This window comes from Ciona robusta, chromosome 13 (assembly GCF_009617815.1).
Source record: "Ciona robusta chromosome 13, ASM961781v2".
NCBI lineage: Eukaryota > Metazoa > Chordata > Ascidiacea > Phlebobranchia > Cionidae > Ciona > Ciona robusta.
Window position 1 is genome coordinate 19222 of NC_143247.1, and position 26733 is coordinate 45954.

Here is a 26733-nt window from a genome sequence, read left to right on the forward strand (position 1 = left end):
TGAAATCTTTTGGGCTGTGCCCGCACAGGTTCGAATCCTGTGGGCGACGTTTTTTTCATAATGTTAGTGGATGGTAAATGATGATCTTACTCGGAACGGTTACAAATTAATTTTTTGTGAACTCGTAGTCGTCGTGGCCGAGTGGTTAAAGCGAAAGACCTGAGAACTGTTGGGCTCTGCCCGCATAAGTTCGAATCCTGTCGGCGACGTTCTTTTTCTTATTTTTGAGACAAATGATGATCTTACTCGGAACGGTTACAAATTAATTCATGGTCAAACCGTAGTCGTCGTGGCCGAGTGGTTAAGGCGACAGACTCGAAATCTTTTGGGCTCTGCCCGCACAGGTCAGAATCCTGTCGGCGACGTTCTTCTTCTAATTTTTGAGACAAATGATGATCTTACTCGGAACAGTTACAAATTAAACCTTTAATGCAACCGTAGTCGTCGTGGCCGAGTGGTTAAGGCGACAGACTTGAAATCTGTTGGGCTCTGCCCGCACAGGTTCGAATCCTGTCGGCGACGTTCTTTATCTAATTTTTGAGATAAATGATGATCTTACTCGGAACAAATTAATTCTAACAAATTAAAACGTGACAACATAATGTTATATTTATCTCTTCGAAAACGATAGCCATGTTATTTAAAGAACGAAGAGATGGGAACCAACCGCAAAGCAACAATTGTTTAAACACTCTATGGATGAAAGTATAAAAAACAGCATCGCTTAAAAATCGTGGCTGTTGCATCCATTATATGGTAAACTCACACAGAGTTACTTAAATTTAATCAAATATCATTAATGGACTTTTATACTGCCAATTCGCTATTATGGCATGGTAAACACGAAACTGCGCCAAGATAATTTAGAAACAAATAAACGTTTAATTGAACGCTCTGTATCGAAATCAGAGAATGAAAGAAACAGAGAATTAATCAGAAACTTAACAGGAAGTTATTAAAACAAAACGAACGATCACTAACTGTTGTTCTATCTGGTGTAATAAACACCCAAAGGACATTCGATACGTTGGGCGTATTTATGGGATCTTGTTCTCATATACCTTACGATCATGGAGTTGTTATCCGTAACCAAGTCGGTCAGGAGAGTTGAATTTTTTGGTACCTGTCACGTGTATCGGAAGGTCACGATACGACGTGGTTTAGTTTGGGATTCTGACTTGGAAGTCCTCTTAACAAACAACACACTAGTACCTTGATCAGATGGCACACAACGTTTTATTCTTAACACACACAACCTTATTCAAATAGAATTGCATTAGAGCATAGAATAACGCAACAGCTGACACGATCGTAATAACCTGTAACGGACTAGTAGGCCTACAACGGCTCATTTTAGCTTATATGGCTTTGCAAGTATCACAGTTATTTATACGTACAGTAGACAAAAAGAAAGAATGCTGCACGCTGGGTGTTAGACGCCTTGACCGCGTGCTATCAGGCGGACAATGGGGTCGTTAATTGTGGGCGTAAGTTTGGACGCGAAAGCAATACACAAGACGATAAAAATAGGGCGAGATAATGCAGTACAACAAAAGGGTCTATCAAGCGCGCACAGCAGGATATATCGTGATTACGATCTAGACGAATCCGTTACAACTAAAGTGTTTGTGACACAACCCCCTTTTTAAGAGTTGTTTTGTTTTTACAAAAAACAAGCGTATTAAAATTAAACAAACACTTCACTAGAAATCAACGTAACATGTATCGTTTATAAGCCTTGCATCCGGCTGAGGTAGTCAGCCCCAACGTTATCACTTCCTTTTATATACTCGCATCGAATATCGAAATTTTGCAAGTACATCGCCCACCGCATAATTCGGTCATTTTCAAATTTATTTTTTTGTAGGAAGGACAACGGTTAATGATCGGTCTGAATGACAAATTTTGTGCCGTACAGGTACATCATAAATTTCTTTACGCCCCAAACGACTGCGAGGCATTCTCTTTCAATTGTGGAATATCGTCGCTCAGCGTCTGAGAGTTTTTTACTTGCGTAACTCACAGGGAAATGTTTTCCTCCATGAACTTGTAGTAGTACTGCACCGATTCCATCTCTAGACGCATCCGTTCGTAGTATAAATCCTAAGGAGGGGTCAGGGAGGTGCAGGATTGGTTTACTTGATAGTTTTGATTTAAGGGTGTTAAATGCCCTTTCTTGTGCATCACCCCGTGCAACAATATCTGGATGCCCTTTCTTCGTGAGGTCGGTGAGGGGCACGGCTACTGCAGCGTAATTTGGTATATATTCCCGATAGTATCCAGTTAGCCCCAAAAATGACCGCACTTCGTTTTATTTTTCGGCCTTGGTGCCTCGCGTATCTTACGTACATTATCATCGTTTAATCCAATGATGTTGTTACCAACATGATGCCCCAAGAAATCGACCTCTCCGGCACCCAGTCGACATTTCGTTGGGCGGGCAGTGATATTGGCTTTGGCCAGTCGCTTGAATAGATTTTCGAGGGTGACAACGTGCTCATTCCATGTTCGCGTATGTACAATGACGTCATCAATGTAATGTTCGACGTTGGCCATACCTTCCAGTAGTTTTCGCATTCCCCGAACGAACGTAGCACTAGAGTTTTTCATCCCAAATGGCATCTTACAGAACTCGTTACAACCGTCAGGGGTGACGAAAGTCGTCTTTTTGATGTCGTCTTCAGCTACTTTGACCTGCCAGTAGCCTTTGGTCAGAACAATTGTCGAAAAATATCGTCGCAGAGCGTGTTGAAGACTTCCTTTGCAGTAGTCATCGGTTCAGGGTCAAACACGGTTAAATTGTTCAGTTTGCGATAATCAATACAGATTCGGTTCGTTCCATCTTTCTTACGAACCATAACGACTGGCGACGCATATGGTGAAGACGATGGCCGATATAGCGATGCCACTGTTTTGGTTGCTCAGCGCACAACCGTTTCAACATTGTCTTCAGAGTTCCGTTGAACCTTAAGACAAGCCCGTTGCACTGCGGAGAATAAGGTGTAGTCCTTAGATGTCGAATTTTCAATAGTCTCTCCACCTCTTTCATACATCCGGACATAAATTGGGTCCCCTGATCTGACAAAATCTCATTAGGCACGCCAACCCGGCTAAAAATATCCACCAGTGCTTCAGCTACATCCTCGGTTGTAATGTTTTTTAATGGGACTGCTTCGGGGTATCTTGTTGCATAATCCACCATGGTGAGCAAGTATATCCAGTACCAAATAGCTGACACTTTGTTTTGACTTATCTTGTTATACCTCTAATCAATTTCGCTTTAATAAGCAGTTGCGTGGATCCGATTAAGCGTTTTCCAACCTCAGTTGCACATATCAAAATCGTGTTTTAATCAATTAACAACGATCTATGACAGTCGTGAGGAAACAGTTTTATAATTTTTTAAATGTTCTTTGTTTACTTCCAAAAATGGCCTGAATTAGACATAATAAAATGTGCTGCTTTTACTAAAACGTAAACTATAGTTGTTGTCAGTGTATCAGCGTGGAAAAGTACATAAACAGTTTAAAATACCAGATGTTAAGACAATAAATCAAGCCTGACTCTAAACGGGAAGGTATTAAAACAAAACGACAAAACACTAACTACTGTTTAAGCTGGGAAGATGAATCGTTAGGTAACGATTATAACAGCGTGCCTTTGAAAAAACCTTTAAAAGATTTTGTTTATATAGTGGCAGTGTAACACACATCACAGATTTTTCTTGGTCGGGTATATCTCACATGTACATTATCTACTTAATAAAACAAACATAACAATATATATATGTTTTCAAAAACGATATCCAAGGTCATGTTGTTTAAAGAAGTAAAACGAACGATCATTAACTAATGTTCTAGCTGGTATAATAAACGCTTTAAATGACATTCGATAAGTTTTGTTTCATGTTGTTTTGTTTTAAACGCGAGACAATTCTATTTGCTGTGATTATATTCACATTCTTAATATTGTTTGAATTTATTATATTTAACACACGACTTGCTGGCTATAGGGCAATCGGCTCTAGTATGTAAAAGCAAATGTATATGTTACAACAGTTGTTAAAACCAATGTCGGGTAAAACACGCTATGAATAAAAGTATAAAAAAGAACATTGATTAAGAAGCGTGGCTGTTGCATCAATACTGGAATTTCGCAATTATGGCATTGTAAACACAAAACTGCGCTAAAATAATTAAAAAAACAAATAAACGTTTAATTCAACGCTCTGTATCGAAAACAGAAAATGAAAGAAAAAGAGAATTAACCAGAAACTTAACGGAAAGTTATTAAAACAAAAGGAACGATCTCTAACTATTGTTTAAGCTGGTGTAATAAACACTTTAAATGACATTTGATAAGTTTTGTCCCATGTTGTCACGACTTTGTGAAAGTTTTTATACGTTTTTGTATTCCTGACAGGTGTAATCGCTGCTACCATTGTGTGTGGGAGTGTTTGTTCTAGCAAAGTTACATTCGTAGTAACATGTAAACGGGTACGAAGTGTTCGGAACAGAACACCCTCTTAATAAAATGTATAAACGTTTATTTAGGAAAATACACAAATTCCTGAAATCTTGGTGCAGTCTTTGCGTTTGGTACCAGCAAACATGGAGCTCACTTTTTAAATGTTGCAATCGAATTTCGTTGTTTATCAGGCGTATCTTGCCTTACACAGAAACTCATCAGTGGAACCGAATCCAAGAAATCGTGCGCCGCGTTTATTGAGAAGAAAAGATTTATTGAAAACAAATGATTTTATTGAGAAGAAGAAATTTTACTCCGAACAGCAGATGTATCGGAAGCAACCAAACAACGCTAGTAATAAAAGGCGCCGAGTTTTGCAATATTTTATCAGTTCTTCAAAAGAAATAACGTGAGTAACTGATTTGTTCTTTGTATGGCTAGTAGTAGTAGTAATTATGTTTTATTGCAGATGAACAAGTCAGCACTTCTACTTTTGCTTCTCATCGGACTTCTCGTCCTCACTGAAACTACTACTGCGTGGTGGCATTCTCATCGTCGTCGTCATGATGGTCGACGACGTCGTGTCCATTATGACCAACAGGAAATGAACGAAAGTAAGTTAATAGATACGAAATAGCAAACAGTTTTTAACCGTGTAATAAGTGGCTACAAATGTATTACTCGTTTTTGAAGATCCGAAATTATGTTTCCAAATTGCAAGCCATACGTATAAACAAAAATATATAATATCACAGTAGTATCTCGTAAGCGGACACGAGCTCTATGAATCAGAACACCCGAGTAATAACGAATGTCATTAAGTTGCACTCATTCATTCAATATAATGTTTTAAAGTGCTAGTGAGCATATTTATTTTTAGTTTCAGATATGGAATCCGAGGACGGTTTTACTTGGTATAATCGTGGATAAAATAACTGCAATCGTACGATTTTAATAAATTGAACATCAGCAAAACATATACCTTGTGTTGTATACAAGCCTTTTTGTTCCTTTATGTTTTAAACTCAGTGAATATATAAACATGCAATATAACTTTAAAGACCGATCAGTTGGGCTCAAACTATCCAAAAAAATCAACCGTAAAATTAAAAACTCGTGTTATAATGACTGTCGGTGCCCGCTGTGCGAGGGTAAGTGCTTACATACATGCTTCTGGTTGAAACGTATATCCCATATTTCCTAACTGTCTTTTTAACAATAAACAACACTTTTTTTGTTTGCTTTTGAGCGTTCAAATGCTGATAATTAAAGACTACTTTATTTTAAATATCGTTTGAAAAAGTAAACTTTTAGTAATATTCGAATTTTGATTTGGTAGGATTTAGGTTGAAACTCTGCTTAATTAAAGAATACAATTACTTAAAGCTCGTCGCTGTAACTATTGTAGACATGTAGTAATTGTTTTAACCAAGTAGTCACTAATAGGTTGTCCAAGCCACACATAAAAATAAAAAAATCTTTCTCAAAAAAATTACAACCCACAAACCAACTGCTTAATAACTCGTAAGCTGGAGCGTGGTGTATGAACATCCGTGCTATAACGACTGTCGTTTTTTGGCCACGCGTGGTTATACCGCACGTAAGTTATAGTAGGGTGGGGGAAGATGGGACACTTTGTCAGACGAGACTTTTTTTAACTTTCTTTTTTACGGACCCCCATTTAATGATAATCATGAATATAATGTTACAGAATTATTCGACAGTATTATCACGACGTTATAAAACGCCTGTAAAGGCTGATTACTGTTTTTCAATATTAAAAAAAATATCTAAAGTAGAAACAGTATACTTTGAACAGTTGAAAAAAATGCGAAATGGTAAGGTTCTATTTTTAATGCTCGATAAACCATAGTAAAGCCGATGATATTTTTAGTTTGCTTGTGCGAACGATTGAACTAGTTTCATAGCTTCATAAAACAACCTTGAATATTTCGTACAGTTTGACTTTGTCTCATAAAACTAGTTTCTGTTTTGTAAAAAAACACTGACATATATAAGCTTGAAGAAAATAGGCAGGGGTCAATATAACTTTAATTTGAGATAAAAACAACACACAAATATCGGTTTAACGTTATATATATATTAAGTTTACATGACAAAGAAACTAGCACAGCGTGTTAAATTCGGTAGGTTAACTACAAGTTGCAGAATACTGCTAATGTAAATATATTTCAATTTAGAGTCCCATCTTTCCCCACATTGTAGTTTCGTATGTTTTCATTGCCAAACTTTGAAAGTTTTGCTTTTAATTTAGTAATTTATACCTCAAGGGTTATTCAACTATAAGATACTGATATAATAAAAAGATAATATTTTGAAAATATATTCGAAATTTGGTCATTTGCACTTGGTGATAATTTATAAGAAGTGGCTTGTGCTAAAAACAGAGTAGTAATACCCTCCAAAAATTGTTTTAAAAATTGGGGTGACACCCTCAGCACCCCAAACTGAACGCCCATGAATAGTGGTACATAAATATCATTGGGTACTATACCACTATAGTTAACTATTGTTTAAGAAATAACTAACACATATTCGATTTCTTGTTGCTATGCATAGAAAACCATCTCTTTAACTTCTATGCTTTTCTTGAGTTTGCTCTGCGTAATAGATTATATACAGAACACAATATGACGTACTCTGTACAAGGCATTAATATTGGTACATGCCAGTCTTCGCGAAAACTACGTTAACAACTTAAGTAACAGCAGCAACCTATGTAGGTAGTCAAACATTTCACTTGCCTGCTAGTGCTGTTATCAAGTAAAAGTATGTAAACATTGGTATATTGTTCTACTTCTATTAAAGTGGCTTTGTTTAAGAACTCGAAATAAATTAATGTTTACCGCTACACAACCTATAAACTCAACCAATTATGGTCATTGAATAATTTGTAGTTCAATATTCAATCTCTACAGTACTGAGTAGTAAGTACCAACCTCATTTCACGATGTAAACTTCTTGGCACAATTGCCCGCTGTTGACTGAATGAAGCATTGACTGAATTTGACTGAAGCATTGACTGAATTTGTTTGTATAAAAGCAAGTGTACCACCTTACGGTGATACTTTAACGTCTAAACTATGATGTAAACGATTTACTAACCAGACTAAACGAAAACATAAACAGTGCAATACTCGATCGCAAAAATGCCAGCGAAGCAAAATTGAAAATCCTGATTTCTATGTTATTTGGAGTTTGTAGGGGACGACCCAATTGAGTCGGCCAGACGGCCACTAAACAAGCCAATTAATCGCTAATCATACGTGTTTTTAAATCGGAAAATTTAGTCTAAAATTTATTATTTTTTTTATGATTTGATTTTAATCAAGAAATTTAGGAATAATGCTGAAATTACGAATTGAGATTAATACGGAAAAAATGGCGGAAAAAACAAAACATCAACAACATCAACTGTTCGACGAAAAAGGATGTATATGACCACTACCGTGCTTAATAATTAGCAGCCATACAATATACAAAAATATAAAACAAGTTCCATTCATTTTTTTTATAACACATTACATTACAGCACTGCTCTTTTATTCAGTAAACAGCGTATACCAAATGTTGAAGTTACCAGTGGAAAATAGCAAAACGATTTGCCTATGGTGACTGTAATGGAAGTTCGCAGAAACGTCAATTAAATCAAAATGGAGATTTAAGCGATCTTTTTGAAGAACAAAGTTGTTTTGATCAAGAGAGGCTTGTACGATGAAATGTCATTTGACGCTTTTCGTTTTATTTGTCGGTGGTTGTTATACGAGAGTAATAAAATGCTGGTTATAACACGAGTGTTGTGTATCATACACCTCGTAAACGCTTAGAACTTACCACGTAAATTAACTGTATTGGTAATACATTAGATTGTAATTTTATTTTTAATGTTTTTAACAATTTATACAACTCACCACTTTGTTGGGGCAATTGCTTTGTCTTATTCACCAATGCACACATGCATGGTGGCAGCATAGAGGCTTAATTCTTAACAAGAGGCGAACGCGTTAAATACTGTGGCGTCTGCATGGCGCCATGGCAAAGCGGTTAACGCGCCTGCTTGTAACACAACGGTAATGGGTTCAAGGCTGGTCGCTTCTACCATTGATGGCGAATCGTTGGGCGTATGTGTCCTTGGGTAAGACACTTGACGGCGGTTACTCCAACCCAGTGGTCACTAATGGGTTGACCAGATTATCAGCCATTGATAATAAAAATAAAAAATCACCCACAAAGTAACACAATTGGTAACTCGTATAAGCTTGCGCGAGGTGTATTACGACTCGTGTTATAACGACTATCGTTTCCAGACCACGCAAGGATAAAGTAAGTTGCATTCATTCATTTTCAGTCAGAGCGGCATATATTTACAGAGTCACTTTTAAAAAAGAAGCTTCTTTGGATCAACAACATTTTTTTTATTTGTGGTTAATTTATTTGTTTTTTTCAGCTGAAATATTTTACGTTTGGTATCAGTTTAAGAATGTAATCCTTGCAAGGTATAGAATATCGAAAGTCGGTATGCCACGGGTGTTCTGTTTCATTCATATACCGCGTGCCCGATTACCAGTTACTACGTATGTAACTTATTTATCCTCGCATAACGGGGTACCAATAGTCGTTATACCACGGGTGTTCTGTATCATACACCTCGTATCAGCTTCGCTATCTTCTAATGAATAAATGTAATTCATGTTTTGTTTCGTGTACAAAACTTATTGCTTGGACACTTGAACATTCCTTCAAATGATGTTAATAATGGTATTACATGCACGTTTATACATCTGGATGGCGATTTTGAATGTTTAACTTTGCGGAGTTATTATTCTTATTGTTCAACCACATGATGTCGCTGGTAAACTGTGTCATTTGACAACAAACAGTCCATGTGTATTTGTGCAAGTGTAACAAGAGATCACACAGATCTAATGCATGAGCACGGTATAAACTAATTAGCATAGTATTAATTACTCCTATCACTACAATGGTCGACTGAAATCGATCAAAAACAAATCAAAAGTAACCAACAAAGCGGGTTTCAGTCGCCATTGGTAACTGTGGAGCAGTAGATAGAATGCATTTAGTCGTGTATTAAAACTCATTAAACTTAAGACGTATAAGGAATGAAAGTTTGGTAAAGAATATGTGTAAATACGCTTTGTACAACTCCTGTACCATGTGATGACATGTAAACTTACACTAGTTAACCTTGTCGTCGCTTAAAGACGTTTGCTTTTGTGAATTTGGATAAACCGTAATCACGCAGTATTATAGGTAATGTTAGAAGTTAATATTTTTCATATTGTGGCGGCTGCACAAAGATTTATTGCGAGCGGTAAACTAAAAGAGCGAAGAAACGAGAGACGCGGTGTTTATGCCGAGGATAACGATAAGAAAAAGGCACTCGTCTACGCTTCGGTGCACACACGCTAATTGTACAGTTTTAAATCTGAAAATTTAGTCTAAAAATTATAAATATATATTACGGTTTGATTTCAATAAAGAGATTAAAGAAAATGCTAGAGTTGAGAATTAGGATAAGTGCGGAAAAAAATCGCTCTATCAGCAACAACAACAACAAAGCCAAGAACAACTGTTCGACGAAAAAGGATCTATATGACCACTACTGTGCTCAATAACGACGGTCGTTTTACATTCCGTCGTTAAATTTTCCTTACTGTTGGGGGTGCACAATAAGGTTCAACGGTCGCGCCCATCTCAACGTAAAGACTCCATAACGCTAGGTCGACCACTCAGTTTATTGGACGAACAAACGAGCGATATCAGGCTAGAGAGAAACGTGAGGACAGCATGAGTGTTGAAGAGCTCCTACAGCCCTCTAAACACAGAAAATAGGAGGGCTTTTATAGCATGAAACACGTGCGCGAACACAAGACACGGAAGAGATAATTGACACCAAAGAATGGTAGGCTGTCACATCATTTCCTGATGTTGATAGGGAACCCACGGGATGTGTCGCTCAATCATAAACACAGTTACGCCAGATGGAATAGTTACGTAACACGGCTGTTTAATATTCGATCTTTATGCAATATTTTAGTTTAAATCAACTGAAATGTATATCTGTGCTCGAAAGACACTCAATCGCTACAATACTATTCTACCCTACATTACTGTAGCCGAAGCGACAAAATAAAGTTACTTAACATTGTAAAATTTGTTTCATTTCTACTTTTTTTTCCCCAAACAACTTTACCAAAGCAGGATTTGCTTGTTATACAAGCCTTGAATGCCGGGTGCATATCAACGGCACTGTATATGAATCTAATAATACAACGAAATTGCGTGTTTTATAAAAGTGAAATATTATTATAAATTTATTATTTAAATTCAGTTTACAGAACAAGACATAAGATACAATATGAAATTCTGTGGTTAGATCGAGCCTTACAGTTCATAGGTTTTTTAGTAGTCATATCTAAACAGAAACCCAATTACAGCTAAAAGCAGAGAATGAAAGAAGAGAAGACTTAATTAGAAACTTAACGGGAAGTTATTAAAACAAAACGAAAGATCTCTAACTGTTGTTCTAGCTGGTGTAATTTTATTAACATTCCATGAGTTTTGCTTTCATGGGAAAATTACATGAGAAACTTAACGGGAAGTTATTAAAACAAAAAGAAAGATCTCTAACTGTTGTTCTAGCTGGTGTAATGTTAGTAACACTCCATGAGTTTTGCTTTATATTGTTTAATGTTTCGATTTAATCGCGTGACAATTGTATTTACTGTGATTATATTCACATTCTTACTCTAGTTTTTATTAAATATATTTAACACACAGCTTGATGGTTGTAGCAAAATCAGGTTCAGTGTGAATATTGTACAATAAGGTGAGGTTATATTTTAATCCACACAATGTTATTATGTAAAGGCGAATGCATATGTAAGTTACGTTTAGTTGTGTGTAGAGACCACGCTTGTTTTCTTTTTAATAAACATAACTGTTTTTCATTTGATATTCTGTTTTATTCTTTGCTGGATCGTAATCAATGAGCCAAGTAAAGTTATTGTTAATTTACGACATGATACAAAAGAAAGTTAGGAATGAGAATTCAGTATTGATTTCATTATAGAATCATGAAGTCCTGAATCAGATATAATAAAATGTGTTGCTTTTACTAAAACGTTAACTATAGTCGTCATCAGTACATCAAAGTGGAAAATTACAGAAACAGTTTAAAATACCAGATGTAGGGACAATGCAATCAGCCTGAATTTAACGGGAAGTTATTAAAACAAACGACACAACACTAACTATTGTTTAAGCTGGTAAGATGATCACGCAAGAAACAAATGAACGTTTAAACGATGGCTCCCTGTTTGAAAAAAAAACAGAATAAAGCAAAAGATATTTAAACGGAAACTTTTCATTTGTTTTAATATTCCTAGCAGATGTTGCTACTATTGTGTGAGAGTATGTATCCGTGGGCAAGACATCTACGATAATTTCCAATATCATGTTGTTTAAATAAGTAAAACGAACGATCATTAACTAATGTTCTAGCTGGTATAATAAACGCTTTAAATGACATTCGATAAGTTTTGTTTCATGTTGTTTTGTTTTAAACGCGAGACAATTCTATTTGCTGTGATTATATTCACATTCTTAATATTGTTTGAATTTATTATATTTAACACACGACTTGCTGGCTATAGGGCAATCGGCGGTAGTATGTAAAAGCAAATGTATATGTTACAACAGTTGTTAAAACCAATGTCGGGTAAAACACGCTATGAATAAAACTATAAAAAAGAACATTGATTAAGAAGCGTGGCTGTTGCATCAATACTGGAATTTCGCAATTATGGCATTGTAAACACAAAACTGCGCTAAAATAATTAAAAAACAAATAAACGTTTAATTCAACGCTCTGTATCGAAAACAGAAAATGAAGGAAAAAGAGAATTAACCAGAAACTTAACGGGAAGTTATTAAAACAAAAGGAACGATCTCTAACTATTGTTTAAGCTGGTGTAATAAACACTTTAAATGACATTCGATAAGTTTTGTCCCATGTTGTCACGACTTTATGAAAGTTTTTATACGTTTTGGTATTCCTGACAGGTGTAATCGCTGCTACCATTGTGTGTGGGAGTGTTTGTTCTAACAAAGTTACATTCGTAGTAACATGTAAACGGGTACGAAGTGTTCGGAACAGAACACCCTCTTAATAAAATGTATAAACGTTTATTTAGGAAAATACACAAATTCCTGAAATCTTGGTGCAGTCTTTGCGTTTGGTACCAGCAAACATGGAGCTCACTTTTTAAATGTTGCAATCGAATTTCGTTGTTTATCAGGCGTATCTTGCCTTACACAGAAACTCATCAGTGGAACCGAATCCAAGAAATCGTGCGCCGCGTTTATTGAGAAGAAAAGATTTATTGAAAACAAATGATTTTATTGAGAAGAAGAAATTTTACTCCGAACAGCAGATGTATCGGAAGCAACCAAACAACGCTAGTAATAAAAGGCGCCGAGTTTTGCAATATTTTATCAGTTCTTCAAAAGAAATAACGTGAGTAACTGATTTGTTCTTTGTATGGCTAGTAGTAGTAGTAATTATGTTTTATTGCAGATGAACAAGTCAGCACTTCTACTTTTGCTTCTCATCGGACTTCTCGTCCTCACTGAAACTACTACTGCGTGGTGGCATTCTCATCGTCGTCGTCATGATGGTCGACGACGTCGTGTCCATTATGACCAACAGGAAATGAACGAAAGTAAGTTAATAGATACGAAATAGCAAACAGTTTTTAACCGTGTAATAAGTGGCTACAAATGTATTACTCGTTTTTGAAGATCCGAAATTATGTTTCCAAATTGCAAGCCATACGTATAAACAAAAATATATAATATCACAGTAGTATCTCGTAAGCGGACACGAGCTCTATGAATCAGAACACCCGAGTAATAACGAATGTCATTAAGTTGCACTCATTCATTCAATATAATGTTTTAAAGTGCTAGTGAGCATATTTATTTTTAGTTTCAGATATGGAATCCGAGGACGGTTTTACTTGGTATAATCGTGGATAAAATAACTGCAATCGTACGATTTTAATAAATTGAACATCAGCAAAACATATACCTTGTGTTGTATACAAGCCTTTTTGTTCCTTTATGTTTTAAACTCAGTGAATATATAAACATGCAATATAACTTTAAAGACCGATCAGTTGGGCTCAAACTATCCAAAAAAATCAACCGTAAAATTAAAAACTCGTGTTATAATGACTGTCGGTGCCCGCTGTGCGAGGGTAAGTGCTTACATACATGCTTCTGGTTGAAACGTATATCCCATATTTCCTAACTGTCTTTTTAACAATAAACAACACTTTTTTTGTTTGCTTTTGAGCGTTCAAATGCTGATAATTAAAGACTACTTTATTTTAAATATCGTTTGAAAAAGTAAACTTTTAGTAATATTCGAATTTTGATTTGGTAGGATTTAGGTTGAAACTCTGCTTAATTAAAGAATACAATTACTTAAAGCTCGTCGCTGTAACTATTGTAGACATGTAGTAATTGTTTTAACCAAGTAGTCACTAATAGGTTGTCCAAGCCACACATAAAAATAAAAAAATCTTTCTCAAAAAAATTACAACCCACAAACCAACTGCTTAATAACTCGTAAGCTGGAGCGTGGTGTATGAACATCCGTGCTATAACGACTGTCGTTTTTTGGCCACGCGTGGTTATACCGCACGTAAGTTATAGTAGGGTGGGGGAAGATGGGACACTTTGTCAGACGAGACTTTTTTTTAACTTTCTTTTTTACGGACCCCCATTTAATGATAATCATGAATATAATGTTACAGAATTATTCGACAGTATTATCACGACGTTATAAAACGCCTGTAAAGGCTGATTACTGTTTTTCAATATTAAAAAAAATATCTAAAGTAGAAACAGTATACTTTGAACAGTTGAAAAAAATGCGAAATGGTAAGGTTCTATTTTTAATGCTCGATAAACCATAGTAAAGCCGATGATATTTTTAGTTTGCTTGTGCGAACGATTGAACTAGTTTCATAGCTTCATAAAACAACCTTGAATATTTCGTACAGTTTGACTTTGTCTCATAAAACTAGTTTCTGTTTTGTAAAAAAACACTGACATATATAAGCTTGAAGAAAATAGGCAGGGGTCAATATAACTTTAATTTGAGATAAAAACAACACACAAATATCGGTTTAACGTTATATATATATTAAGTTTACATGACAAAGAAACTAGCACAGCGTGTTAAATTCGGTAGGTTAACTACAAGTTGCAGAATACTGCTAATGTAAATATATTTCAATTTAGAGTCCCATCTTTCCCCACATTGTAGTTTCGTATGTTTTCATTGCCAAACTTTGAAAGTTTTGCTTTTAATTTAGTAATTTATACCTCAAGGGTTATTCAACTATAAGATACTGATATAATAAAAAGATAATATTTTGAAAATATATTCGAAATTTGGTCATTTGCACTTGGTGATAATTTATAAGAAGTGGCTTGTGCTAAAAACAGAGTAGTAATACCCTCCAAAAATTGTTTTAAAAATTGGGGTGACACCCTCAGCACCCCAAACTGAACGCCCATGAATAGTGGTACATAAATATCATTGGGTACTATACCACTATAGTTAACTATTGTTTAAGAAATAACTAACACATATTCGATTTCTTGTTGCTATGCATAGAAAACCATCTCTTTAACTTCTATGCTTTTCTTGAGTTTGCTCTGCGTAATAGATTATATACAGAACACAATATGACGTACTCTGTACAAGGCATTAATATTGGTACATGCCAGTCTTCGCGAAAACTACGTTAACAACTTAAGTAACAGCAGCAACCTATGTAGGTAGTCAAACATTTCACTTGCCTGCTAGTGCTGTTATCAAGTAAAAGTATGTAAACATTGGTATATTGTTCTACTTCTATTAAAGTGGCTTTGTTTAAGAACTCGAAATAAATTAATGTTTACCGCTACACAACCTATAAACTCAACCAATTATGGTCATTGAATAATTTGTAGTTCAATATTCAATCTCTACAGTACTGAGTAGTAAGTACCAACCTCATTTCACGATGTAAACTTCTTGGCACAATTGCCCGCTGTTGACTGAATGAAGCATTGACTGAATTTGACTGAAGCATTGACTGAATTTGTTTGTATAAAAGCAAGTGTACCACCTTACGGTGATACTTTAACGTCTAAACTATGATGTAAACGATTTACTAACCAGACTAAACGAAAACATAAACAGTGCAATACTCGATCGCAAAAATGCCAGCGAAGCAAAATTGAAAATCCTGATTTCTATGTTATTTGGAGTTTGTAGGGGACGACCCAATTGAGTCGGCCAGACGGCCACTAAACAAGCCAATTAATCGCTAATCATACGTGTTTTTAAATCGGAAAATTTAGTCTAAAATTTATTATTTTTTTTATGATTTGATTTTAATCAAGAAATTTAGGAATAATGCTGAAATTACGAATTGAGATTAATACGGAAAAAATGGCGGAAAAAACAAAACATCAACAACATCAACTGTTCGACGAAAAAGGATGTATATGACCACTACCGTGCTTAATAATTAGCAGCCATACAATATACAAAAATATAAAACAAGTTCCATTCATTTTTTTATAACACATTACATTACAGCACTGCTCTTTTATTCAGTAAACAGCGTATACCAAATGTTGAAGTTACCAGTGGAAAATAGCAAAACGATTTGCCTATGGTGACTGTAATGGAAGTTCGCAGAAACGTCAATTAAATCAAAATGGAGATTTAAGCGATCTTTTTGAAGAACAAAGTTGTTTTGATCAAGAGAGGCTTGTACGATGAAATGTCATTTGACGCTTTTCGTTTTATTTGTCGGTGGTTGTTATACGAGAGTAATAAAATGCTGGTTATAACACGAGTGTTGTGTATCATACACCTCGTAAACGCTTAGAACTTACCACGTAAATTAACTGTATTGGTAATACATTAGATTGTAATTTTATTTTTAATGTTTTTAACAATTTATACAACTCACCACTTTGTTGGGGCAATTGCTTTGTCTTATTCACCAAAGCACACATGCATGGTGGCAGCATAGAGGCTTAATTCTTAACAAGATGCGAAAGCGTTAAATACTGTGGCGTCTGCATGGCGCCATGGCAAAGCGGTTAACGCGCCTGCTTGTAACCCAACGGTAATGGGTTCAAGGCTGGTCGCTTCTACCATTGATGGCGAATCGTTGGGCGTATGTGTCCTTGGGTAAGACACTTGACGGCGGTTACTCCAACCCAGTGGTCACTAATGGGTTGACCAGATTATCAGCCATTGATAATAAAAATAAAAAATCACCCACAAAGTAACACAATTGGTAACTCGTATAAGCTTGCGCGAGGTGTATTACGACTCGTGTTATAACGACTATCGTTTCCAGACCACGCAAGGATAAAGTAAGTTGCATTCATTCATTTTCAGTCAGAGCGGCATATATTTACAGAGTCACTTTTAAAAAAGAAGCTTCTTTGGATCAACAACATTTTTTTTATTTGTGGTTAATTTATTTGTTTTTTTCAGCTGAAATATTTTACGTTTGGTATCAGTTTAAGAATGTAATCCTTGCAAGGTATAGAATATCGAAAGTCGGTATGCCACGGGTGTTCTGTTTCATTCATATACCGCGTGCCCGATTACCAGTTACTACGTATGTAACTTATTTATCCTCGCATAACGGGGTACCAATAGTCTTTATACCACGGGTGTTCTGTATCATACACCTCGTATCAGCTTCGCTATCTTCTAATGAATAAATGTAATTCATGTTTTGTTTCGTGTACAAAACTTATTGCTTGGACACTTGAACATTCCTTCAAATGATGTTAATAATGGTATTACATGCACGTTTATACATCTGGATGGCGATTTTGAATGTTTAACTTTGCGGAGTTATTATTCTTATTGTTCAACCACATGATGTCGCTGGTAAACTGTGTCATTTGACAACAAACAGTCCATGTGTATTTGTGCAAGTGTAACAAGAGATCACACAGATCTAATGCATGAGCACGGTATAAACTAATTAGCATAGTATTAATTACTCCTATCACTACAATGGTCGACTGAAATCGATCAAAAACAAATCAAAAGTAACCAACAAAGCGGGTTTCAGTCGCCATTGGTAACTGTGGAGCAGTAGATAGAATGCATTTAGTCGTGTATTAAAACTCATTAAACTTAAGACGTATAAGGAATGAAAGTTTGGTAAAGAATATGTGTAAATACGCTTTGTACAACTCCTGTACCATGTGATGACATGTAAACTTACACTAGTTAACCTTGTCGTCGCTTAAAGACGTTTGCTTTTGTGAATTTGGATAAACCGTAATCACGCAGTATTATAGGTAATGTTAGAAGTTAATATTTTTCATATTGTGGCGGCTGCACAAAGATTTATTGCGAGCGGTAAACTAAAAGAGCGAAGAAACGAGAGACGCGGTGTTTATGCCGAGGATAACGATAAGAAAAAGGCACTCGTCTACGCTTCGGTGCACACACGCTAATTGTACAGTTTTAAATCTGAAAATTTAGTCTAAAAAGTATAAATATATATTACGGTTTGATTTCAATAAAGAGATTAAAGAAAATGCTAGAGTTGAGAATTAGGATAAGTGCGGAAAAAAATCGCCCATCTCAACGTAAAGACTCCATAACGCTAGGTCGACCACTCAGTTTATTGGACGAACAAACGAGCGATATCAGGCTAGAGAGAAACGTGAGGACAGCATGAGTGTTGAAGAGCTCCTACAGCCCTCTAAACACAGAAAATAGGAGGGCTTTTATAGCATGAAACACGTGCGCGAACACAAGACACGGAAGAGATAATTGACACCAAAGAATGGTAGGCTGTCACATCATTTCCTGATGTTGATAGGGAACCCACGGGATGTGTCGCTCAATCATAAACACAGTTACGCCAGATGGAATAGTTACGTAACACGGCTGTTTAATATTCGATCTTTATGCAATATTTTAGTTTAAATCAACTGAAATGTATATCTGTGCTCGAAAGACACTCAATCGCTACAATACTATTCTACCCTACATTACTGTAGCCGAAGCGACAAAATAAAGTTACTTAACATTGTAAAATTTGTTTCATTTCTACTTTTTTTTCCCCAAACAACTTTACCAAAGCAGGATTTGCTTGTTATACAAGCCTTGAATGCCGGGTGCATATCAACGGCACTGTATATGAATCTAATAATACAACGAAATTGCGTGTTTTATAAAAGTGAAATATTATTATAAATTTATTATTTAAATTCAGTTTACAGAACAAGACATAAGATACAATATGAAATTCTGTGGTTAGATCGAGCCTTACAGTTCATAGGTTTTTTAGTAGTCATATCTAAACAGAAACCCAATTACAGCTAAAAGCAGAGAATGAAAGAAGAGAAGACTTAATTAGAAACTTAACGGGAAGTTATTAAAACAAAACGAAAGATCTCTAACTGTTGTTCTAGCTGGTGTAATTTTATTAACATTCCATGAGTTTTGCTTTCATGAGAAAATTACATGAGAAACTTAACGGGAAGTTATTAAAACAAAAAGAAAGATCTCTAACTGTTGTTCTAGCTGGTGTAATGTTAGTAACATTCCATGAGTTTTGCTTTATATTGTTTAATGTTTCGATTTAATCGCGTGACAATTGTATTTACTGTGATTATATTCACATTCTTACTCTAGTTTTTATTAAATATATTTAACACACAGCTTGATGGTTGTAGCAAAATCAGGTTCAGTGTGAATATTGTACAATAAGGTGAGGTTATATTTTAATCCACACAATGTTATTATGTAAAGGCGAATGCATATGTAAGTTACGTTTAGTTGTGTGTAGAGACCACGCTTGTTTTCTTTTTAATAAACATAACTGTTTTTCATTTGATATTCTGTTTTATTCTTTGCTGGATCGTAATCAATGAGAATTCAGTATTGATTTCATTATAGAATCATAAAGTCCTGAATCAGATATAATAAAATGTGTTGCTTTTACTAAAACGTTAACTATAGTCGTCATCAGTACATCAGAGTGGAAAATTACAGAACAGAACACCCTCTTAATAAAATGTATAAACGTTTATTTAGGAAAATACACAAATTCCTGAAAACTTGGTGCGTTTTTTTGTGTTTGGTACCGAGTAAATATGAAGCTCACTTTTTAAATGTTGCAATCGAATTTCGTTGTTTTACAAACGTATCATGCCTTACACAGGAACTCATCAGTGGAACCGAATCTAAGAAATCGTAAGCCGAATTTATTAAGAAGAAATGATTTTATTGAAAAGAATTGATTTTATTGAGAAGAAGGGATTTTACTCCGAACAGCAGATGTATCGGAAACAACCAAACAACGTTAGTAATAAAAGGCGCCGAGTTTTGCAATATTTTATCAGTTCTTCAAAAGAAATAACGTGAGTAACTAATTTGTTCTTTGTATGGCTGGTAGTAATTATATTTTTTTGTAGATGAACAAGTCAGCACTTCTACTTTTGCTTCTTATCGGACTTCTTGTCCTTACTGAAACTACTACTGCTTGGGGTCCTCGTCGTCGTCGTAGTGCTCGTCGTCGTCGTGCCCCTTCTGACCAAGAGGAAATGCCACAAATGAACGAAAGTAAGTTTAATTTTACCGTGTTAATTGTAATAGCTTCTTAACGTCTGTAAATGTTAACAGTATAATCAAGTTTAATATAAGTTTTAACATCTGGTGCCGTGGCTCAATGGTGAGCGAGTCTGCCTCTAAGCTAGATAATGTAGATTTCAATGTTCGTCGCTGCTACCAATGTGAACGAATGTGTTTTTGCGCAAGACAGTTAACGGTAATTTTTTTAAATTATCAACATACACAAAACAAAAGATAAAGAAAGTCATTAAAGTAATTACCTACAAAGTTACATACATGGTAACTTATAAGCGGACACAAGGTGTACGAAACAGAACCCCTCTATGTTAACAACTGTCATTGTTACTACGCCATGTTAGTATAACTAAGTTTTATGGATTCAACATGTTAATAAAAATGTTTAAATTTTAGTTCCAGACATGGAGTCCGTTTCAGACGTCGATTTCTCCAAATGGGTTGTTGGATAATCACAATAAGTGCTTATTTATGTTTAAGCTGCAAAAGTAAAGTTTTAATAAATTGAACATCAGCCAATGTACTTTGTGTTGTGTACCAGTCGCCTTGATTTTCCTTAATTTTGTGAATATCTAAACATGCAATTTGCAACACTTCTTCATTAGTGTCTAAAAAACTTTGAAATAACCACTCCCAAAATTTTATACGCTCTCGTAAGCAAGCACGGGTTGTGTAAAAACGAAAAATCATGTTATATGACTGCCGTTGCCCCATCACGCGAAAGTAAACATGTCGCTTATAGAGAGATGAGTAAAATTAATGATAAATCTATTGGTAAAATTATGGATAAATATTTAGGTAAAAATATGGATAAATTTGTGGGTAAAATTATGAATTAATTTATGGGTAAAATTATGTGTAAAATCATGAATAAATTTATAAATAAGATTATAAATAAATTGATGGATTTAATTATGAATAAATTTATGGGTAAAATTATGTATATATTTAGCGGTCTTTTTGAGGTAAGACGACTTCTCACCGCGTAACAAGTGGCCACAATATGTTTTGTACTTCCGGGAAATTAAGCAAGGAAATCTTGATTTCGAATACTATGTGGAATAAAGACAATGTTTGGTGAATGATTTGAATTATTACAGAACCAGATTATTGTCGATTACTAAAAGCCCAATGATCGGTCGGTCGTCATGGTAACTCACAGGATTAGTTCAGTAGCGAACACTTCTGTTATAACGACTGTCGATTTCGGGCCACGCGAAGATAAAGTAAGTTACATTTATTCATTAACAAATGCTGTTACATCGTTTGGTTCAGTAAGAGTTAGAAAATATCTAAAGCTAATGTTGCTTTTAAACGTGACTAATAGCCCGTTTACATGACCAAAAAATTAGGCATATCGTTTTATTTTCGGATAGAGCGGGAAATGTTTGCTGAGTCACTTTTATAAATGGAGAAAGTCAAGTGATTCTTAGCTGTAAGGTGTTTTTCATCAACTCATTCTGCTCTTAAAAACATTTGACATTTGCACAGGTAGGCTCACGGTAGGCACTATTTATATAAAATACTGTGCGAAATGTTAGTCCTGTAGCGCTCATTCCTGTGTGCGTGCGTGTGTGTGCGAAACGCCTCTTTTTATTTGCCTTCTTCTTCCGTTCTCTTTCGTGTTTCGCGTGCGTTCAAAACCGAATCATTACAATATATACAACGAGCAATAAACATCGTCGCTACATTTTGGTGACCTCGACGCAAGATACGTTTTATCTTGCTGGTTAAAAATGACAGAAAGCGCAGTGACTTTGAAACTTCCTACCTTTTGGACAGAACAAGCAAAAGTCTGGTTTCAACAAACAGAAGCTCAATTTGCCTTGAGAAAAATAACTTGCGATGAAACTAAATACTTCTACGTCGTCTCGTCGCTTGATCAAAAAACTGCAAGCAGGTTGGTCGATCTGTTAGAAGAACCACCAAGGGACAATAAATATGGGAAGATTAAACAGCGACTTCTGGATGTGTTTAGTCTCTCTGAATATGAACGAGCGGCAAAGCTACTAAACATAAAAGAGCTAGGAGACAAAAAGCCTTCTGAGCTCATGGATGAGATGTTGTCTCTTATGTGCGGACATACCAATTGCTTTGTGTTCCGCTACATTTTTCTACAAGCCCTCCCTGAAGAAATACGCTTAGTCGTAGCAAAAGAAGACTTTGAAGACCCCCGAGCCACCGCTCTACAAGCCGATGTTCTCTGGAATTCGCAAAGTCACGATTATCACATTTCGAAGGTGAAGAAACGCGATGAAGAACTGCAGAATTTCAAAACAAGAACCCGGACCGCACTAAAACTGTGCTATTACCACGAACGTTTTGGACAAAGGGCTACCAAATGTCAGAAACCTTGCAATTGGCAGGGAAACGAATAAGCCGGTCGCTTTTAACATCATCAGCGACCGGCCGCAGCAATACTTTATTTTACATCCGGGACAGAAATACGTGTCAAAAATTCTTAGTAGACACCGGCGCTGAAATAAGTGTCTATCCTGCGTCTGCGTTACAACGCAGGAGTTCAACACGTGGCAAAGAGCTTTTGGCAGCAAACGGCACGAACATTCCAACGTATGGTTCGAGACAACTCCAATTGGATTTCGCAATCGGCACGTTTTCTTGGACATTTACTCTTGCCAAAGTTACGCAACCGCTTCTCGGCGCAGACTTCTTGCGCGCACATTCGTTGATGATCGACCTCAAGCGTAATCGTCTGCTGCATGCAAAGTTTTTCTCAAGCGTCCCTCTTCAAACTACCAATGAAGCCGCACCGCAGCTGAACACTCTAGTGATAACGTGTTCGCAAGACTTCTCTCTAAATATCCGGACATCACAGCACCAACACTTCCTGCTTCATTACCCAAACACAACGTCGAACATTACATTGCTACAACAGGACCGCCCATACACTCAAAAGCTCGAAGATTATCACCCGAGAAACTTTTGATAGCTAAACAAGAATTTAGGAAAATGCTGGAGATGGGAGTAATTCGAAGATCATCGAGCCCATGGTCATCACCACTCCACATGGTTCCAAAGGACGGTACTGGTTGGCGTCCATGCGGTGATTATCGCAGGTTAAACGCTGTCACTGAACCGGATAGGTATGCATTGCCGCATATCCAGGATTTCTCAGTCGGCTTATCAGGTGCAAAGTTTTTTTCAAAAATAGATTTGGTTCGTGGCTACCACCAAGTCCCTGTCGCAGAGCAAGACATCCCAAAAACAGCAGTCGTTACTCCATTCGGTTTGTTCGAGTTCATTCGAATGCCTTTCGGAATGAAGAACTCTGCACAAGTTTTCCAACGATTGATGGACAGCATTTGCCAATCTATGAAGTTCGCCTTCGTTTACTTGGACGACATACTCATCGCAAGCAAATCATTGAAGCAACACCTTTCTCATCTCAATGAACTTTTCCAACGTTTGTCGGACAATGGCTTAGTGATTAATTTGAAGAAATGTTCTTTTGGGAAACCACATATCGACTTTTTAGGTCATCACGTTGTTGCAAATGGAGCCAAACCACTTCCCCGCAAAGTAGCAGCAATACAACGCTTTCCACGACCTGATACTATCAAAGCCCTGCAACAATTCGCAGGAATGGTAAATTTCTACCACCGGTTCATACCTTCTGCAGCAAGTATCATGCAAGAAATATACAAAGCGTTAGCAAACAAACCTAAACAACTACTTTGGACGAAGGAATTAGAATCCAGCTTCAATAACGCAAAAACTGCGTTAAAAGAAGCGGTAACGCTTGTTCATCCAAAGCCACAAGCGCCAATATCGTTGACAACGGACGCTTCAGACCATGCTGTAGGCGGTGTTTTGGAACAACACGTTGATGGTCACTGGAGACCGCTGGCATTCTTCAGTCGACAGTTACGACCTGCGGAAAAGAAATACAGCACCTTCGACAGAGAATTGCTGGCCCTTCATCTGGCCGTTCGCCATTTTCGTTACTTTGTAGAAGGAACAAAGTTTACAGCATATACCGACCATAAGCCATTAACATTTGCCTTTCAAAAGGCAGCTGATCCTTGGTCCGCTAGACAACAACGACATCTTAGTAGCATATCTGAATATACAACCGATGTTCGATATGTTAAAGGAAAGAACAACGTGGTGGCAGACGCTCTGTCACGTTCTTATGTTTCCGCAATACAGACCCAACCAATCGATCTGGATTTCAGCAAACTAGCTGAACCGCAATGTTGTGACGAAATCACTGCATACCGCACAGCGATGACATCTTTACAGTTCGAAGATATAGCCGTCAATCAATCGCAAGCGACATTATTGTGTGACGTATCTACTGGAACCCCGAGACCAGTAATTCCCACAAGTTGGAAACGGCGAATCTTTGATGCTGTTCACGGGTTATGTCATCCTTCAGTGCGGACGACTCAGAAAATCATAACAAGTAAATTCGTATGGCATGGAATCAAAAAGGAAGTTCGTCTTTGGGCACAACAATGCATACAATGCCAAAGATCCAAAATCCATCGCCACGTCCAAGCACCACTCGAACAAATTGCTGTGCCCGATGCGCGGTTCAGCCACATACACATCGACATCGTTGGGCCATTACCAGAGTCAAAGGGATATAAATACCTGCTAACTATCGTAGACCGATACACCCGATGGCCAGAAGCTATTCCTTTGGAAGAAACCACAACCGTTAGTTGTGCAAGAGCTTTTGCTTATAATTGGATCTCCCGGTTCGGTGTTCCAAACAACATGACGTCTGACAGAGGGCCACAATTCACATCAAGTATGTGGAAAGAAGTTTGTAATATGCTTGGCATCAAGCACCAGTACACCACGGCATTTCATCCCCAGGCCAATGGCCAGGTCGAACGTTTCCACAGACACCTCAAGTCGGCACTGACCTCACGCCTTTCAAACACAAATTGGCGCGATGAGCTACCATGGGTACTGCTGGGAATTCGCACCATGCCGAAAGAGGATTTAAACACCTCAAGCGCAGAGCTGGTATACGGGTCGCCCCTGCAAGTTCCGGGAGATTTCGTCGCCACCGTACACCAAGAACCCGCACCATCAGAGTATCTTCGAACACTGCGCGAAGCACTGGCTAAACTGTTGCCAATGCCTACTACAAAACATTGTTACCGTAAACATTTTATTCCTCGTATGTTATTGCGCAGTTCATTTGTTTTTGTAAGAAAAGATTCCTATAAACCCCCCCTCAATCCTCCATATGAAGGCCCATTTAAGGTTGAACAACGCCACGAAAAATATTTTGTTTTGGACATTGGTGGCAAATCACAAACTGTGTCCATCGACAGACTTAAACCAGCCAATGTTGACCTATCGCAACCCTTACCAATTCCAAACCTTAAAAAGCGTGGTCGGCCTCGAAAAAATTAAGACGTTTCTGGGGGGAGGTGTGTAGCGCTCATTCCTGTGTGCGTGCGTGTGTGTGCGAAACGCCCCTTTTTATTTGCCTTCTTCTTCCGTTCTCTTTCGTGTTTCGCGTGCGTTCAAAACCGAATCATTACAATATATACAACGAGCAATAAACATAGTCGCTACAGTCCTGTGTTTTAAACCTTGTAGTTTTTGCAAGACAACGACAACCGTTAAATACAACATGTGTTTATTCCATGTAATATGTGTAAGACTACGTGTTACCGTGTTTAAAACTTTGAGAGTGATTGCTTTATTTTGGTGGCTGACAATATAAACAATGTAGTAGGGTGGGGGTAGACGGTGCACATTTTTATTTTACATTTTCTTGTCCCATTTGGTTGTAAACTAAGAATATTCAAAGAATTATAAAACTGTATCCCTACGACTTCCATAGACGAACAAAATATTAGATAATATGTGTTAAAGGTGTCCCATATTTCCCCGCCCAACTATATGATATATATATTTTTTTAATATTTTTGCTTAAAACCTTTTTTTCTGTACTCCGCGGTTTCCAGTGTTACTTATTAATTTGGTTCATATAAAATCTGGTTCACACAGTGTAGCAACAAATGCGTTCGGCCAGTAAAACGAAATCAAGAGAATGACCCAACTGTATATTAACAATTGGATTGAAGCACCACCTGGTAAGCGTCTTGTATATAGGCACACTCGGCCGCATGGAGGCAGTTTCAAGCATCTAAATTTAAGAGTGTTGTATTATGTTTCAGAAACATAATACCATTTTTAGAAACAAAATTTTGTTTCAGGTTTATCGAAACTGTTCAGTTTTAAAAAATGCGAAAAAATATGCTCTTTGTTGCCACCTAGTGACATTTTTTTGTACTTAAGTTTTGGAAAGATTATGTATTAATTTGGCTAAAATCTTATGTTTCTGGATTTTGTTTCGGAAACATAATTCAACCGAAGTATTAGGTTTCGATTCCAGGAATTATGTTTCTAGAAACTTTATCTTAGAATTAGAAACATTATACACGCCTGAGAAACGAAAATAGAAACATAATACCGACTCCCTATGCTTAAGTATAGGGTGAACAATTCCATATGTAGGTAACTGCAAATTT

At 36.7% G+C, this 26733-nt stretch overlaps 3 long non-coding RNA genes, 1 other non-coding gene and 1 pseudogene across 4 annotated transcripts; all 5 read left to right on the forward strand.

The window, feature by feature from the left end:
• The first annotated feature begins 440 nt into the window (after positions 1 to 440).
• On the forward strand, positions 441 to 522 carry Trnas-uga (transfer RNA serine (anticodon UGA)). The gene has a single exon. It is a non-coding gene; the product is annotated as a tRNA-Ser (tRNA).
• A 4215-nt stretch (positions 523 to 4737) lies between these two features.
• On the forward strand, positions 4738 to 5444 carry LOC149725504 (uncharacterized). The gene is made up of 3 exons (XR_016386342.1): positions 4738 to 4876; positions 4937 to 5081; positions 5348 to 5444. It is a non-coding gene; the product is annotated as an uncharacterized LOC149725504 (long non-coding RNA).
• A 7426-nt stretch (positions 5445 to 12870) lies between these two features.
• On the forward strand, positions 12871 to 13595 carry LOC149725505 (uncharacterized). The gene is made up of 3 exons (XR_016386367.1): positions 12871 to 13027; positions 13088 to 13232; positions 13499 to 13595. It is a non-coding gene; the product is annotated as an uncharacterized LOC149725505 (long non-coding RNA).
• Positions 13596 to 19831: 6236 nt separating this feature from the next.
• On the forward strand, positions 19832 to 20731 carry LOC149725506 (uncharacterized). The gene is made up of 3 exons (XR_016386365.1): positions 19832 to 19986; positions 20041 to 20188; positions 20609 to 20731. It is a non-coding gene; the product is annotated as an uncharacterized LOC149725506 (long non-coding RNA).
• Positions 20732 to 21681: 950 nt separating this feature from the next.
• LOC149725507 (uncharacterized) lies at positions 21682 to 22605 on the forward strand (annotated as a pseudogene).
• The last annotated feature ends 4128 nt before the right edge of the window (positions 22606 to 26733 follow it).